The sequence below is a fragment of the Ovis canadensis genome, chromosome X (assembly GCF_042477335.2).
Source record: "Ovis canadensis isolate MfBH-ARS-UI-01 breed Bighorn chromosome X, ARS-UI_OviCan_v2, whole genome shotgun sequence".
Lineage (NCBI taxonomy): Eukaryota > Metazoa > Chordata > Mammalia > Artiodactyla > Bovidae > Ovis > Ovis canadensis.
The window spans coordinates 132,002,840-132,018,256 of NC_091727.1; the positions used below are offsets into that span (position 1 = coordinate 132,002,840).

Below are 15,417 nucleotides of genomic sequence, written 5' to 3' on the forward strand. Positions count from 1 at the left end.
CGACTGAGCGACTTCCGTTTCACTTTTCACTTTCATGCACTGGAGCAGGAAATGGCAACCTACTCCAGTGTTCTTGCCAGGAGAATCCCAGGGACAGGGGAGCCTGGTGGGCTTCCGTCTATGGGATCGCAGAGTCGGACACGACTAAAACGACTTAGCAGCAGCAGCAGCAGAGCTTGCAGGCTATGCATGTAAAGGGAGGTCTTGCTCTCTGGTAAGACTGACTCTCCAGCAGGGGTGCTGGAAGTGCCACTGTGATGGATAAATGCTCTCACCAGGTATAAACGAGTATGGGCCTTAAGTGCTACTCAGTCACACTCCAGATAGCTGAGCTAACCAGGAAGGGAACGTGCTTGGAGAAAACTGCACATAGTTTTGCCCTGTTTATTTTATCTTTAAAATATATGTCAAATCATCACATCAAAGATCATACCAGATGGCACCCTCAGGAGCGTTTTTGGCCCCCGACAGGTTTTCAAAACACTTTATCTCCTTGTATTGTAACTGCCTGTCTCAAAATGCATACTGTAACTGACAGGCTGTAATTGTAGAGGAAAAAGGTTAATTCCTTTCCTCATACAGAGCTTCCAGTGCAGTACCCAAAACAGCGCAAGTGCTTGGTAATTTGTCAAAAGGGAGTCAACTCGTCCAAAGTAGAATCTGAAACCAGGGGCTCAATAAAATCACTCCAATAAAATCATCCTAGATAGGTACAATTCGCATGTGCTGGTGCCCCGCCAACAAAATGTTTTTTCACTCTGCTGATTTTACCTTCCATTCATCTGTTCGCCACCTCCCCTATCCCCAAACACTACAAAGAAGATTCACACACTGATCACCTACACAACATAATTACATACCCTCTTCCGACACCCTTGTCATCACTTCTCGCCGCCGGGTCCGTCAGGCTGTCAGTTCCCCCGACTCCTCACCCCCTTTCACTTCGGTTCCCCTGTTCCAGCGCGACAGGAGGCCAGAACGTGTCTACACCTTCAACTCAAAACATGTGTTACAAACTTCCGCCTCCTCTGCTCTGCTGGTGCCGGCCGACGGTCCCTGCTTTCCAGCCTCGGAGAGAAGCTGCACCGGCAGTGGCCAGACTCAGTTAGCCGGTGGCCCTTACTTAGGATCGGTCATAATAGAAAAAAGCACTGCATAGTTCCCGGATGCCCTGGGGCGACGTACAAAGGAGCTCCCACAATCCTCTTCGCTTCCGCTTGTTCCACCCCCAAACCCCGGCATAGACCCTTTCACGTCCATGTTTGTTGGACTATCAACGACCCTTGGCACGCAGATTGCACCGTGGGGAGATCCCTGACACTTACGTGGTAAAAGAAGTGAAGGGTGGGACCTCCAGTTATAGGCTTCCCAGGTGGCACTAGTGGTAGAGAACCTGCCTGCTAATGCAGGAACATAAGAAGCGCAGGTTCGATCCCCAGAAATGGCAACCCACTCCCATAATCTGGCATGCTCTATTCTATAGGGTTGCACGGAGTCCGACCTGATTTAGCACGCAAGCAGGTCCCTCAATTATAGTTATCTCGTTTTTGCAACTTGCTTGTAAATTGGCTTGTAAGCTTACCTACTCATTTATAAATAAGACCTTAATATACTTGTTTAGTTGACAACATGAACAGTTCACAATGATGCCTTTAAGTCTCTAAACCAACTGACACTCTAAATTTGCTGTTTTTGACTGTTCACCTTGATCTTGTGCCTTTTCTACCCTCCATTTCCCATCTCCTTTTAGTTCTTGTCTATTTAACTGCATGCCTCAATGGTTAAGGGTACCGATTTTGTAAACCGGGCTTTTTGGGTTTGAATCTCCACTCTACCATTTATCCAACCATAGAATCTTGGTTAAAGGATTTAAGCACGCTGTTCCTTGACTTCCTCATCTGTAAAATGGGTATAATAGACCTACCTCTAGAGTTGTAGTGAGAGTTTTAAAAGTCACATGCAGGCAGCACCCAGAACATTGCCTAGCAAGGAGTTAAGTGGTATATTGGAACAGAAATTACAGTTACTGACGTTGATGGATATGTCTTCTCAGTTTAGACCTTCTAGCTGATAAAGTGTAAATGATAATCATGGTTAACATTTGATTATCTGTGAACTAGGTACTATGTTAAGTGCTTTACATCCATTTCTGTTGTTTAATCCTCATGGTCTTTGGTAGTAGTTGTATTATCCTTCTCTCCCCTCCTTTGTTTTTCTAAGCAACTAAGAAAATTCAGAACTGTGAGATTGCAGATAACCCAGAGCTACTAACAAATAGAGCCAAGACTTAAAACTCTGATTTGTCTTGTGTGCGTTAGTTGCTCAGTCGTGTCCGACTCTTTCTGATTCTGTGGACCATGGCCGACAAGGCTCCTCTGTCCATGGAATTCTCCAGGCAAGAATACTGGAGTGGGTCGCCATCCCCTACTCCAGGGGATCTTTCCTACCCAGGGATCGAACCCAGGTCTCCTGCATTGCAGGCAGATTCTTTACCATCTGAGCTACCAGGGAAGGCATTTTAAATACGACTTGGCCCTTCTCAAATATCACTGATAAAACTGCCATAAATTCTTTGTGAGTGCTCTTCTTTTCCATAAGAGTTCCCTCAATATCCGTGCAGGTCAGGAAGGCTAAGTTTTCTTCAAATGCAGAAGGACAGCAAACAATAAAGCAAGGGTCTCTCCCCTGAAGGCTGACTGCAAAGATGACTAAAATAGCAAGTCATAATGAACTCAATTATTGTGCCCCACTGTGCCACACAGGCCCTATTACTGCCCATACTGCCTAAGACCACTGGAGATAAAAGGTCCAGGATCCCCACCTCACCTCATCATTCTCTAAAGCTTGGATATTATTAAAGATTTTGCTTGTTTTAGGATGGCACCAAGAGACTCTTTAATATACTATTCTGACTCCAGCCAAAGTGGTAGTAATTTCCACATTAGCAGCAGGTAGAATCAGGTATTTCTGCCTCAGCCCAAGAGCACAGCGAAATCTCCTCTTTCCTAGTTGAAAACAAAAAAGGAATCCCCTCTTTTCCCTCAGATCCTACAGTACCAGGGTCTTGTTATTCTCACTCCACACATACCTACTCCCACTTCCCAACTGATGCTCAGGCAGTTCACAGTGTTGTTTTTTTTCCAGGAGAAAGGCTGCTGATGGTAAAGGGACTGGTAAGGAAAAAGAATGTAAGTCCCCAAGTTGCTGAAGGTAAACCAAGTACTGCTTTGTCCCTACCCCTGTACCCATTTTGTAGCTCCCTGACCTTCTTTACTCCCTTTTGGCATTTCAGAACTCATTACCCTGCACACCCAAGAACGCCTTTGGACTTGAATTGCCAAAAAATCAACTTGTCTTTTTTTTTTTCTTCACAATCCCCAACAATAGCACAGAAGGCTAGTCGTGTGTGTGTGTGTGTTTAATATGGACCATTAAAAAAAATTTTTTTATTGACTCTGTTACAGCATTGCTTCAGGTTTTTTTGAAATATGTATTTATTTGGCTGTATTGGGTCTTAGTTTCAGCACATAGAATCTTTAATCTTGGGCATACAGGATTTTTTTTAGCTATGGCATGTAGGATCTAGTTCCCTGACCAGGGATTGAACCCAGGCCCCCTGCATTGGGAGCATGGAGTCTTAGCAACTGGACCACCAGGGAAGTCCCTGCTTCAGTTTTATGTTTTGGTTTTTTTGGTCATGAGGCACGTGGGATCTCAGCTCCCCACTGGGAATCGAACTCGCACCCTCTGCATTGGAAGATAACGTTTTAACCACTGGACTGCCAGGTAAGTCCCTGGGCTTGGTCTTCTACTCAAAATGGCTAAGTTTAGATTCTTCTCCCATATAGGCCATCACAGTGACACAACACTGTGGGTCAGGTATGCCAGTATTCTTGCCTGGGAAATCCCATGGACAGAGGAGCCTTGCGGGCTAGAGTTCTTGTGGTTGAAAAGAGCTGGACACAACTAAGCAACTGAGCACACAGCACATGCTCCTATAAATTGTTTTTTAAAAGTTTGTGTGTGTGTTAGTCATTCATGTGACCCCATGGACTGTAGCCGTTCAGGTTCCTCTGTTCATGGAATTTTCCAGTGGCTAAGTTTAAAAAGATAAAGGAGAGAGAGAGAGGATGAGAAAACTTTTATCTTAATTTCCCCCATTATTTCTAGTGTCAGGCTATTAGAAAGTGTCAGCATGGGGGTAAAGCTGAGAGAAATCCAGTTCCAGAAGTCAGGAAATCTTCCCTGGTGCAAAGCATAAGTATCAACAGAAGGAAAACAAGCAGACAGGGGTGTCTCTAGGGCCAGTAGAAATCAAGCAGAGAGGTTGGGTGCAGATCTCAGACATAAACAAGAGACCCTACACTTATAGCTCCTTTCATCCTAAACCCCATATTCCCATTCTAGAGATTTCATCTGCCTCAAATTCTTAGCAATTTGGTTCTTTGACTTCTGGGCAACTTGCCCTGATCACAGAAGCCACCACCAGCTGCTATTGCTTTGCAAAAAGAGTAGGTAAGGGGAGAGGATATGCCTTATTCCTAAACCCAATTTTAGAAAGGGAGATGTGTTTCCAGTATCTCATCCCAGATGTTCTCATAACGTAATTTTCGAAACTGTCATATGTAGTTTGTGTTCAAGTTCTGCTGTGCTTTTTGTGGTATTTTTCAGTTATGTGTTTTTAAGGGCTCATCTGGGGTTCTAATACACATATGACAATGTTTCTATACTGTAGGGTACACACACTGCTGGTGACCAGTTCAGGCTCCCTTTACAAGGCAGATGGACCAATTCCCCCAACAGCTGTGGGTGTTAGCAGCTAACTACAGCTGCTTCCTTTTCTGGGTAATTGCACTCTGTAGAATAAAAGCTTCAGTACCGTTACAAGACTCATGCTCCCCACACACCCCTGCAACCTAAAAAATGAAAATGAGGCCCAGCCTATTCCTAGCTTCTCTTGTCTTGCTGATATCAACAGACCACATTCTCTCAAATTAGAAAGGAAATCCATTCATGCTTCATTGTAGTTCTTTTTCACTACAGACTATGGGGGAAAAACTTATAATTGTTAGAAAAAGCTATTTGAGACTTGTTAAAATTTTGGTTAGATTATAATTATTTTGTGATAGATAGTCCTGCTCTAATAGCATGAATTGTAAATTGATCAGTTGTTGGCTATTTCATTTCTGTTGACTGTAAGGTGTTACTGAAGATGGCCAAGAACAAGCCCAAGGTTGTGTATCTGATAAGGATACTCTGATTAATCTAGAAATGTTAAGAAAAACAGACAAGACTACCAATTTGCAAATAATAAAAAATATATCCTAAAATAATTCTGGTATAATTCAGAAGATATATTGGGATCATTATTATAAACCTTGATCATAATATTGTAGAAGTGTGTAGGTATTGGTTGAATAAGGTTCAGGTTGAATAAGTGTTCTGGTTAAAAATGATCAGATTTTTTAATTTACGTTTGCAGACATACAAAATACTAAACTTCTGGCATCACATTCAGTTTCTTCCCCCAACACATAAATCCTATTATAGAGCCTTTGTAAAACCACCATACCAAAACGGCTGGCTAAATCCACTCTTGTGGCTTAAAAGAGCCAAGGTGATTTTTTTCACTGGGATTATACCCTTAATTAACTTCCATCTAAATTAAGACCCAAACATATCTGAAAACTTATTTCTCTGTGTATTTTAATATCTTGCTTTTAGTGTGACCTCTGATCATTAATTCCCTTTCATTTATTATTTACATGTATTTATTTGTATATTTTATGTTGTTATTTATTATTTTGGGCTTCCCTGTGGCTCAGCTGGTAAAGAATCCACCTGCAATGCAGGAGACCTGGGCTCGATCCCTTTCAATTCCTTTTTACTTGTTACTTCGCTAAATATATTTATTTTATCCTCCCTTGAAAAAAATCAGATTATGGAAGGTCTTTTAAGTGGTGGTTTTTGATTTAGTAACTGAAATAAACATTTCCTATTTCATAAGAGGAAAATATCATTATTTAAAAATTTATACTGATCTGAAAACTATTGGTTGTTTCTGAAAAGTCCTTTCTACATTGGTCAAATAAATCTCAGTATTTATAGAGCTTGTTCAGTATTTTAGTTCTGTACAAGATTTTCAGTATAGCATAGGAAAGAATGCTCTGTTAACTTGCTTAACGCAGGTATACTGAAGAGAAGAAATGACTTTCCTAACTTATCTGTAATCATTGTTAAGTGAAGTCTTGGAAAGAACAATTAAAGAATGGTGAGTTACTCATTAAAATTTTTGAAGTACTAAAGCATTGGAATGGATAGAATTATACAGGAGAATAATATAACTTATTTTCAGAAATAATAAGAAAATTGTATGAGGGTAGATATGTAAATTTTATTATACCCTGTGTTGGTATTTCTCAAAAATTTTCTGCCTAAACCCTTAAAGGTTTCTAAGATTGTAAATGATTAATTATCACATTATCCATTTCTAATAAAAACATTTTCTAAGTCCTTCATCTGTCTTTCATCATTTACCAGTTTTACCATAGAAATGATATGGAATTTCAGTGTCACTCTTGATACACAATGCCCATCTTTTCCGGCCTAGTTGACAGATACACATATTCTAAAATCCCAAGCCAAATGTCGCTGCCTCTGTGAAGACCTTCCCAGTCTCCTTTTTCCTAGGCAGAATTCATCCTTTTCTTTAATGTGCACTCATAGGTCTTTATACACACCTCTTTTAGACCTTGCATCTCACTGTATTATAATTATATGTTATATAAGTTAACAACTGTTTTTTCATGTCATTAAGAAACCCATTATTTTTCTATTATATAAAAAATCCAAAAGTAGGCAGTTCAGTATTGTTACAGCTTCTCCTTTCATCTTTATGCTTTATTTTTCAACCTCAAGCTCTGCCTTCCTAGCTCAGTTTCCTCAATGTAACAATATAGTTGCTGTAGCTCCAGCCATCACACCCATGTCCTAGGCAAGAATGAGTTAAAAGGTAATGCAATATGGCCTCCCAGCTTAACAACTTCATAAGCACCCTCACTCCTCCTCCCCCACCCCAGTGCATGTATGTGCACATACACATACACACGGACAAAATTTTAAACCTTTCTAGGAGGCCCCACCCAAAAACTTCCACCTACATACCATTGACCTATGTTTAGTCGCATGAGCACCCCTATTTGAAAGAAAGGGTGAGAAGTTACATTTTTTCCTATTTGGGTACATAGCCACACCCCCACCCAAGAAAATCAGGTTTTATCACTTAGAAATAATGGGGAGAAAGGGATAAACAACTAGCAATCTCTGTCACATTCTTTCACTTAAAAAAAAAAAAAATACCTGTTTCCTTACCTAGGCTGTAAAATCTTGGACGGTTTGCTGCTGCTACTGCTGCTAAGTTGCTTCAGTCCGACTCTGTGCAACCCCATAGACGGCAGCCCGCCAGGCTCCCCCGTCCCTGGGATTCTCCTGGCAAGAACACTGGAGTGGGTTGCCATTTCCTTCTCCAATGTATGAAAGTGAAAAGCGAAAGTGAAGTCACTCAGTCGTGTCCGACTCTTTGCAACCCCATGGACTGCAGCCTACCAGGCTCCTCCATCCATAGGATTTTCCAGGCAAGAGTACTGGAGTGGGGTGCCATCGCCTTCTCCGTTGGACGGTTTAGGGTATGTCATATTTATTTTGTATTTCAAGGGCCTAGCGTAGTACATGACACTATTTATTGTTTATTTTCTTCACCTACAATGTGAAGGGTTATTTTATGTAATCTTCCAAATAAAAAAGATTTCATGTTTTACCAGAATAATTTCTGTGCTTTGTGTTGACTTTAATCATGTCCTTGATTATTTAAGAAAACAAAGCTTCCTCACTTATGAAGGAGCTAAGGTTCTTGAGAGTCATGTTACCTTCTGTGTTTATTTTTAAATGCTGTATTGTTCCCTTCATATGAATAGCCAAATACTGTTTCTTTTCACCAACTATCCTATTTTAAGTATTCAAATTTCTTGACTCTTGATTTTGTTTTCTTCCTAAGGTTGAATCCTAAATGTAAAATGAAATAAAATAACTTTCAGGATATATTTTGTACCTAAAGGTATATTTGATATTTTCCAAAGGGCCCTTGATCAGTCAAAGATTTGTTCTTTCTTTTACCTTAGAAAAAGTTGCTAGAAACTATTATGTTTATTTAGTGTTACTATTCAGAGAAGGCGATGGCACCCCACTCCAGTACTCTTGCCTGGAAAATCCCATGGATGGAGGAGCCTGGTAGGCTGTAGTCCATGGGGTCGCTAAAAGTCGGACACGACTGAGTGACCTCACTTTCACTTTTCATTTTCATGTATTGGAGAAGGAAATGGCAACCCACTCCAGTGTTCTTGCCTGGAGAATCCCAGGGACGGGGGAGCCTGGCGGGCTGCCGTCTATGGGGTCATACAGAGTCGGACTGAAGCGACTTAGCAGCAGCAGCAGCAGCAGCAGCAGCAGCAGCAGTGTTACTGTTGATGAGATGCTTAGGGAGAGTTGTCTAATTAGAAGAGATGCTCACTTTCCCCTAGGTTACATTTGTATGGGCAAAATATTACTAACATAAAAATGTCAGAAATTGTATCCTAAATGGAAAGTATCTAGAGATTTCTCAAGGCTCTTGGTCTCCATGATATTTCTATTTATCAGAGTTCCCATGGTACTTTGCCTGAGAATATTAGGCAAAAGCAGTTTAGCATTATCCTTTATAATTTTAGTTATTAATGTAAACCTTTTCTTGGCCACAACCTTGCTTCTTATTAATTTGAATCTAGGCCTGTGGCTTTTAAGTGAAGATGTGTATCAGACTTAACCTATGGAGTTCCATTAAAATATAGGTTTTGTTGTACCTGCTCCAGATTTACTGAATTTCTTTAGTTGGTATTCTTTTTTTTATTGGAGGATAATTTCTGTACAATGTTGTGTTGGTCTCTGCCATACAACAATGTGAATCAGTCATATATATATATATATATATATATATGATATATATCCCTTCCCACTTGAGCGCCCTCCCCCCAATTCTACTTTTCTAGGTTGTCACAGAGCACCAGGCCGGGCTCCTTATGTTATGCAGCAGCTTCCTACTACTTGTGTATTTTACATGTGATAGTGTATATATGTTAGTGCTACTTTCTCAATTTGTCCTAACCTCCCTTTCCCCCGCTGTGCCCACAAATCTGTTATCTACGTCTGTGTCTCCATTTCTTCTCTGTAAATTGTTTCAACAGTACTGTTTTTCTGGATTACATATGCATGCGTTAATATATGGTATTTGTTTTTCTCTTTCTGACTTCTTCACTCTGTGTAACAGAATCTAGGTTCATCAACCTTACTCCAACTGACTCAAGTAATATCATTCTCAACAGTGAAAATCTAAAAGCATTTCCTCTAAGATCAGGAACTAGTTACTATTCTTGATATTCTGTAAATGTATGTTCTTCCTGTATGTTTAGTATAGTCATGGTATAGAATGTACGTCATATCTCTATTATTATTTATCTTTCAGTTTTTTCTGCTATAAAAATTGGTTCTATCTTTTTGTAAATTGGATGTAACATTTACTGTTTTTGATGAAAGTAGACTCAATCGTTATAGATATTTTGTCTAAAACTTAGGCATTATCAGAATTGGCTCTGATAGACATTCTGCCCTATTAGTTTGTCTTCTAGGAAAAAGGATAAACAGATAATTCAAAAAAGAAAAAAAGGAGAGGTCTCCAATTAGAGGACTGAAACCCTAACTGCTTTTTGGGAATTCTGGATTTCTTTTTCTTTTTCTCAGGCCTCTTAATTTCATGCTTTATAAAAGGCACAGAAAGTAGAGCAAACCCTACATGCTGTGGTTCAGAGAATATCAAGCGATTTAGACAATGCCACTGCAGTGGGCTGAATGGTAGACCCTGAAAGATATTTCTACCTTCTAATCTCTGAAATCTGTGAATATTGCAGTATATATTAAGCCAAACATATTCATAAAGATTTTGAGAGGAGAACTTATCCTGGATTATCTGGGTAGGCCCTAAGTCCGAAGAAAAGTGTTCTTAAAAAAGTGAGACAAGGACTTCCCTGGTTGTCCAGCAGCTAAGATTCCGAGCTCCCAATGCAGAGAGCCTGGGTTAGATCTCTAGTCAGGGAACTAGATCCCACGTGCCACAACTAAATATCCTGCATACTGAAACTAAGATCCAGCACAGCCAAATAAATAAATATTTTTTTTAAAAAGTGATGCAGAGGAAGATTTGAGAGACACACAAAGGAGGCAGTGTGATGCAGGCAGATGTTGAAGAAATGAGTCTACAAGTCCATGGAATGCAAGGGCAGCTACAAGAAGCTGAAAGAAACAAGGGACCACTTCTCCTCTAGAGTCTCTGGAGTGAGTGTGGTCCTGCCACATTTCAGATTTCTAGGCTTCAGAACTGTGCAAGAATAAAGCCACCAAGTTTGTGGCAATTTGTCATAGCAGCCTTATGAAACTAATACAACCACTTAAAATGATAGAACTTTTTGCCCCAGAAGTTCATGCAGTTGAATGGGTCATGGTTCAGAATTGAACTGCCTTAGATATAGGATTGGCTTCTTGAGGGAGAACATGAGCTAATTTAACAGTAGGATGTTGTGCCTACATCCCTACAGTCCTCTCCAAGATTTATTTATTTATTTATTTATTTATTTATTTATTTATTTTTGGTTGCATTGGGTCTTAACTGCTGCATGTAGGCTTTCTCTAGTTGTGGCTTGCAGGCTCTAGAGTTCAGGGCACATGGACTTAGTTGCACTGTGGCATGAGGAATCTTCCTGGACCAGGGATTGAACCTGTGTCCCCTGCATTGGCAGGTGGATTGGTAACCAATGGACCATGAGGGAGGTCCTCTGAGATCTTTGATACTACTAAAAATCCAGGAAGTAAACCAAGAAATCTAAATTTGGGTAATTTGGAGAACAACCCCATAGCTGGTTTGGCAGGCTCTTCAGATCAGGGATGGGATATATTCCCTTGGTTTAATATAGGCACTCATGGCTCCTGGCTGAGAAGTGGACCACGAATTCTGATCATAATCAAACATATAAACTCTGATCATGATACTTTTTAGTATTGTTTTTCAGTTTCAGACCTATGATCTCTATCACAGCTATTATTATGACAATCTAGCAAATGGCTATATAGCAGGAAGAGCAGAAAAGCCTGATACAGAGATATAAACAACCACTGTGGGAAACTTGGGGACCAGAACAACTATAGACAGAAACTTGACATGTGATTGTGATACCCCAAACAACAATGAAAATCCAGAATGGTCACACCTTAGATATTAATAGTGTATTTAAGGAAAAACTGAAAGCCCAAACTGCCTATCCCCACACTCAGCCAGGACTCGGAGAACTAAAACTATGCTTAATGTCTATATTAGTATAATGTTGCTGTTCCTCTGTCTTCATGAGCATCTCTTTATTTTCAGGACTGTCCTGCCCAGGCAAACAGGTTGGTTGCTCATCCCAAGAACTTCCTCAGGAAACAAGGTTAATATTCAAAAGTGTCACTTTCCTATATACTTGCAATGATCAAGTGGCATTTGAAATGAAAAACACAATACTATTTACATTAGCACTCCCAGTGATCTATAGATTCAGTGCAATCCCAATCATAATCCCAACAAATTATTTTGTGGATATCGACGGGCTGATCCTAAGTTTATATGGAAAGTCAAAGACCTAGAATAGCCAACACATGTTGAAGAACAAAGTCAGAGAACTGACACTACCCAACTTGAAAACCTACTATAAAAGCTACAGTAGTCAAAACAGTGTGGTATTGGCACAAGAAGAGACAAATAGATCAGTGGAACAACACAGAGTCCAACAAAAAATAATCTTTGACAAAGGAGAAAAGATATCTTTTCAACAAATGGTGCTGGAACAACTGGTCATCCACATGCAAAAAAATTTATGTCGACACAGACCCAATAGGGCTTCTCTGATGGCTCAGTGGTAAAGAATCAATCTGCAATGCAGGAGACATGGGTTCGATCCCTGAGTTGGGAAGACCCCCTTGAGGAGGAAATGGCAACCCACTCCAGTATTCTTGCCTGAAAAATTGCATGGGCAGTGGAGCCTGGTGGGCTACAGTCCAAAGCACTGCAAAAGTTGGACACAACTGAGTGACTGAGCACACACTGAATACCCTTCATAAGAATTTCCCAAAAGACCCACCAACTCTTCAATGGAAAGCATTGAAAAAATTTGCACCCTAAGATTCTCTGAATTTCTTACCTCAATTCTTGCCTTGCTGCTTCCACCACTCTTGGACTGTTGTATCATAAGTCTTATTCAATCCTAGTCAAGTCTCCACACTGAAATCTCTACTTTTAAAACAAACACCCTATTTTAATCAATTCTATCCTTACCTTTTTCCCTCTGAGACACTGCCAAATCTTTATGGAATAGATGGTCTCCCATGCTGTGATAAGTAATATACTCAAGCTTTGTTTTTTAAGTTGTGTTGGTGATACTTGGGGAGCTGATTTTATATATATTATATATATATATATATATGTACACATATAATATATATATATAATCTAATATATCTGGGGCTTCCCTGGTAACTCAGCTGATAAAGAATCTACCTGCAATGCAGGAGACCCTGGTTGGATTCCTGGGTCAGGAAGATACCTTGGAGAAGGGATAGGCTGCCCACTTCAGTATTCTTGGGCTTCCCTGGTGCCTCAGATGGTAAAGAATCCACCTGCAATGTGGGAGACCTGGATTCAGTCCTTGGGTTGGGAAGATCCCCTGGTGGAGGGCATGGCGACCCACTCTGATATTCTTGCCTGGAGAATCCCCATGGACAGAAGAGCCTGGCGGGTTACAGTCACAAAGAATTGGACATGACTGAGCAACTAAGCACAGCACATCTAATATATCTAGGTATAGACATAGATATATACACGCTTATAAGTTGCATCCGTCACATGAAAAAATTATAAAGATTAGATCACAGATCATTGTGTCAAATTCAATCTATTTCTATCCAATAGTAACCAAAATGATAAAGATTGTTTGGTAATTCTCGATCCTGTCAGCCTCTTCACAGCCCTCTTACAGTCCATCATCTCTCTGGGTACTAAGTTATGTACCTGAGGAAGGTAGATCACTCCAGGGTTGCCTTCCAGGCCCAGACCCTCAAAGAATGTAGGAACTAATATATACATATCAGAATTATTCCATTTCATTATAATGGTAGGGAAGGATGAATTGGGTAAATGCCTTCAGACTAGGTACCCCCAAGAAACTAACCAAGAAAATTGAAGTGAAGCAAGAAGGAAGGATGCATAACAGTCATCAACTCCTAGATCATGTATTTAAGTAAACATTATACATAGAGTGCACATTCTCTATGTGTGGCTGTCATTATTTCTATCACTGTTTCTCAACTGAAAAATATATTTAAGGGAACTCTTAAAAACTTTCTCAGACCCAATCATTTATGTTAATTTTTATACAAACAAAACTAAATATGAACTCTCCTGTTCATAAAGCTCTTATACAAATTCAATTTACCAATTCTGCACAAATTTTAAATATGTTCATTTAATGTGGTACATGATGTTTGCTGAAACAAAACTGCCCTTAGAAACCTAAGCATACTACCGACTGGCCTGTGTGCACTCTTGATTTTCAGCATGCTTGTATGTGCATCTTGTGAGGACTCTCCTTTCCCATCACTTTCCACTTTCAAATGACAAAAATTTTCAGTTGTAATCCTTGAAGGAGGAGGGTCACTTCATATCTTTTCTCACTAGTTCATGACAAAGCAGTATTACTTTGTGCCAACTTGGTTTTAAAAACAGACTCAAATACATGTCCTAATTATGTGGCAGCTGTTGCCATTCAGTCATCCAGATACTCCAGAATATGCCTAAAACTGAATGTAAAACATACTTGTAGAAAAACTCAGACTCTGTCATTGGATTCCAGTTTGAAAAACACTGTCCTATTATAGTATGTGTAAATAAATATGTTTAAATGAGACTATTTTGTTAGCTTCTTACTAATACTTTCTGGTGCTATTACCTGAGTACCTGCATTATAATGCAGCACTTGACTCCTGCTTCATTTGGACAATCAAGTCTCTTGTTGGTGAGCACTAAGGTATGGGCCATTCTGTCTCACAATCCAGGCCCCTGAAAATGGGTGCATTGGAGACCATAGGTCTCCATCATAGATCATCACTGTTCTTTGATCTCTAAATTGAGTGAAAGAAGATATACTCAACAGTAGGGTAGCCAAATAACTGAAGCAAGACATTAAATTTTAAGGAGCGGTTGAGGAGTTGCTGGACAAGACACTGTTTGGGGCTCATGTGGCAACTCCCCACTTCTCCCAACCCCCTTTCTCCTTCCCGTCCTCCTGCATTCTTTCACTGTTCCTCTCCTTTCCATCTACTACGCTTCCCTCAAGGATCATTGTGATGTTTTTCCATAAAATATATTAAATGTTTTTTTAATTGAGAGATTATGGCCTTATCATTTTATATTAAAATGTACTTCCTTTTGTAAAATAGTAGTAGGTAGTTTTAGAAATTGTCTTTGGTAAAATAAGTAATCGGTAACCTTGTGTTTTCCTCCGACTATTTTTAAAAATTTTATACGCCCAAGATCAGGAACTACTGTCTAGAAATGAGAGACGAGAAGGAAGAAAAGCATGTGACACCTAATAAGTTGATTTATCAAGTTCAAGACGTTTAGCACCTTAATGTATTATATCTTCTACAGGAGTAGGAATGCCTAAGTCTCATTTGGGAGTCAGGGAAGGCTTCACAGAGGAGGTAACGTTTGAGCTGGGGCTTTAAGGATTACCAGTGGAGAAAAAGCAGGGCTTTCCAAGCAGAATGCATAATGCGAGCAAGAGCACAGAGCACAAAAGAGCATTACGTGCCCGGCAACTCTAAGAAGCCCGCCGGCTGTTGCGAAGAGTTCTCGGGGTTAGGCGATCAAGAGAGAAGCAGGGACTATTTTTTTTCCTACTTGGCCCTCTTCCCCTGCAGCCCATTGCACAGTGCTGGGCACACACACTGCAGGAGTTCAATAAATACTTGTTGAATTGGGACAGGGTGATCGAGTGTGCTGGGAACCAAAGCCTCCGGATTCTTTCTCACGCACCCGTAGTGTGACCTTGGCGAAGTCCCTTTTCTTGGGACTGCGGCTTGCGGTTTAGTAATCCGCCGAGGGTGAGAAAGTGGAGGAGGAGGTTGGCCTGAAGCGTCGGGCTCTCACTGCCCCTGGAATCCCTGATTCGACGCGCGAAGGGCGGGGCGGGCCGGGGCGGAGCCGGCGGCGCGGGCTGCGGCGGGCGGAGATTCAGTTCCTCCTCC

At 40.5% G+C, this 15,417-nt stretch overlaps 1 protein-coding gene and 1 long non-coding RNA gene across 7 annotated transcripts in view; one reads left to right on the forward strand and one right to left on the reverse strand.

The window, feature by feature from the left end:
- The window catches only part of SLC25A53 (solute carrier family 25 member 53), a 57,588-nt gene extending 56,382 nt beyond the window's left edge, over positions 1-1,206 (reverse strand). For 3 of the 5 annotated variants that reach the window (XM_070291004.1, XM_070291002.1, XM_070291000.1), the window contains exon 1: positions 861-1,196. The gene's annotated coding sequence lies outside the window, so the exon portion shown is untranslated. Of the gene's footprint in view, positions 1-860 lie in introns of all 5 variants that reach the window. The other 2 variants (XM_070291001.1, XM_070290999.1) reach the window with 1 other exon arrangement.
- A 20-nt stretch (positions 1,207-1,226) lies between these two features.
- Positions 1,227-7,822, forward strand: LOC138930568 (uncharacterized). 2 transcript variants are annotated; one of them, XR_011446228.1, is made up of 5 exons: positions 1,238-1,328; positions 3,145-3,188; positions 3,703-3,786; positions 6,189-6,271; positions 7,376-7,822. It is a non-coding gene; the product is annotated as an uncharacterized lncRNA (long non-coding RNA). The 2 variants fall into 2 exon arrangements; XR_011446229.1 differs by lacking the exon at positions 6,189-6,271 and having other exon boundaries at positions 1,227-1,328.
- Positions 7,823-15,417: the final 7,595 nt, after the last annotated feature.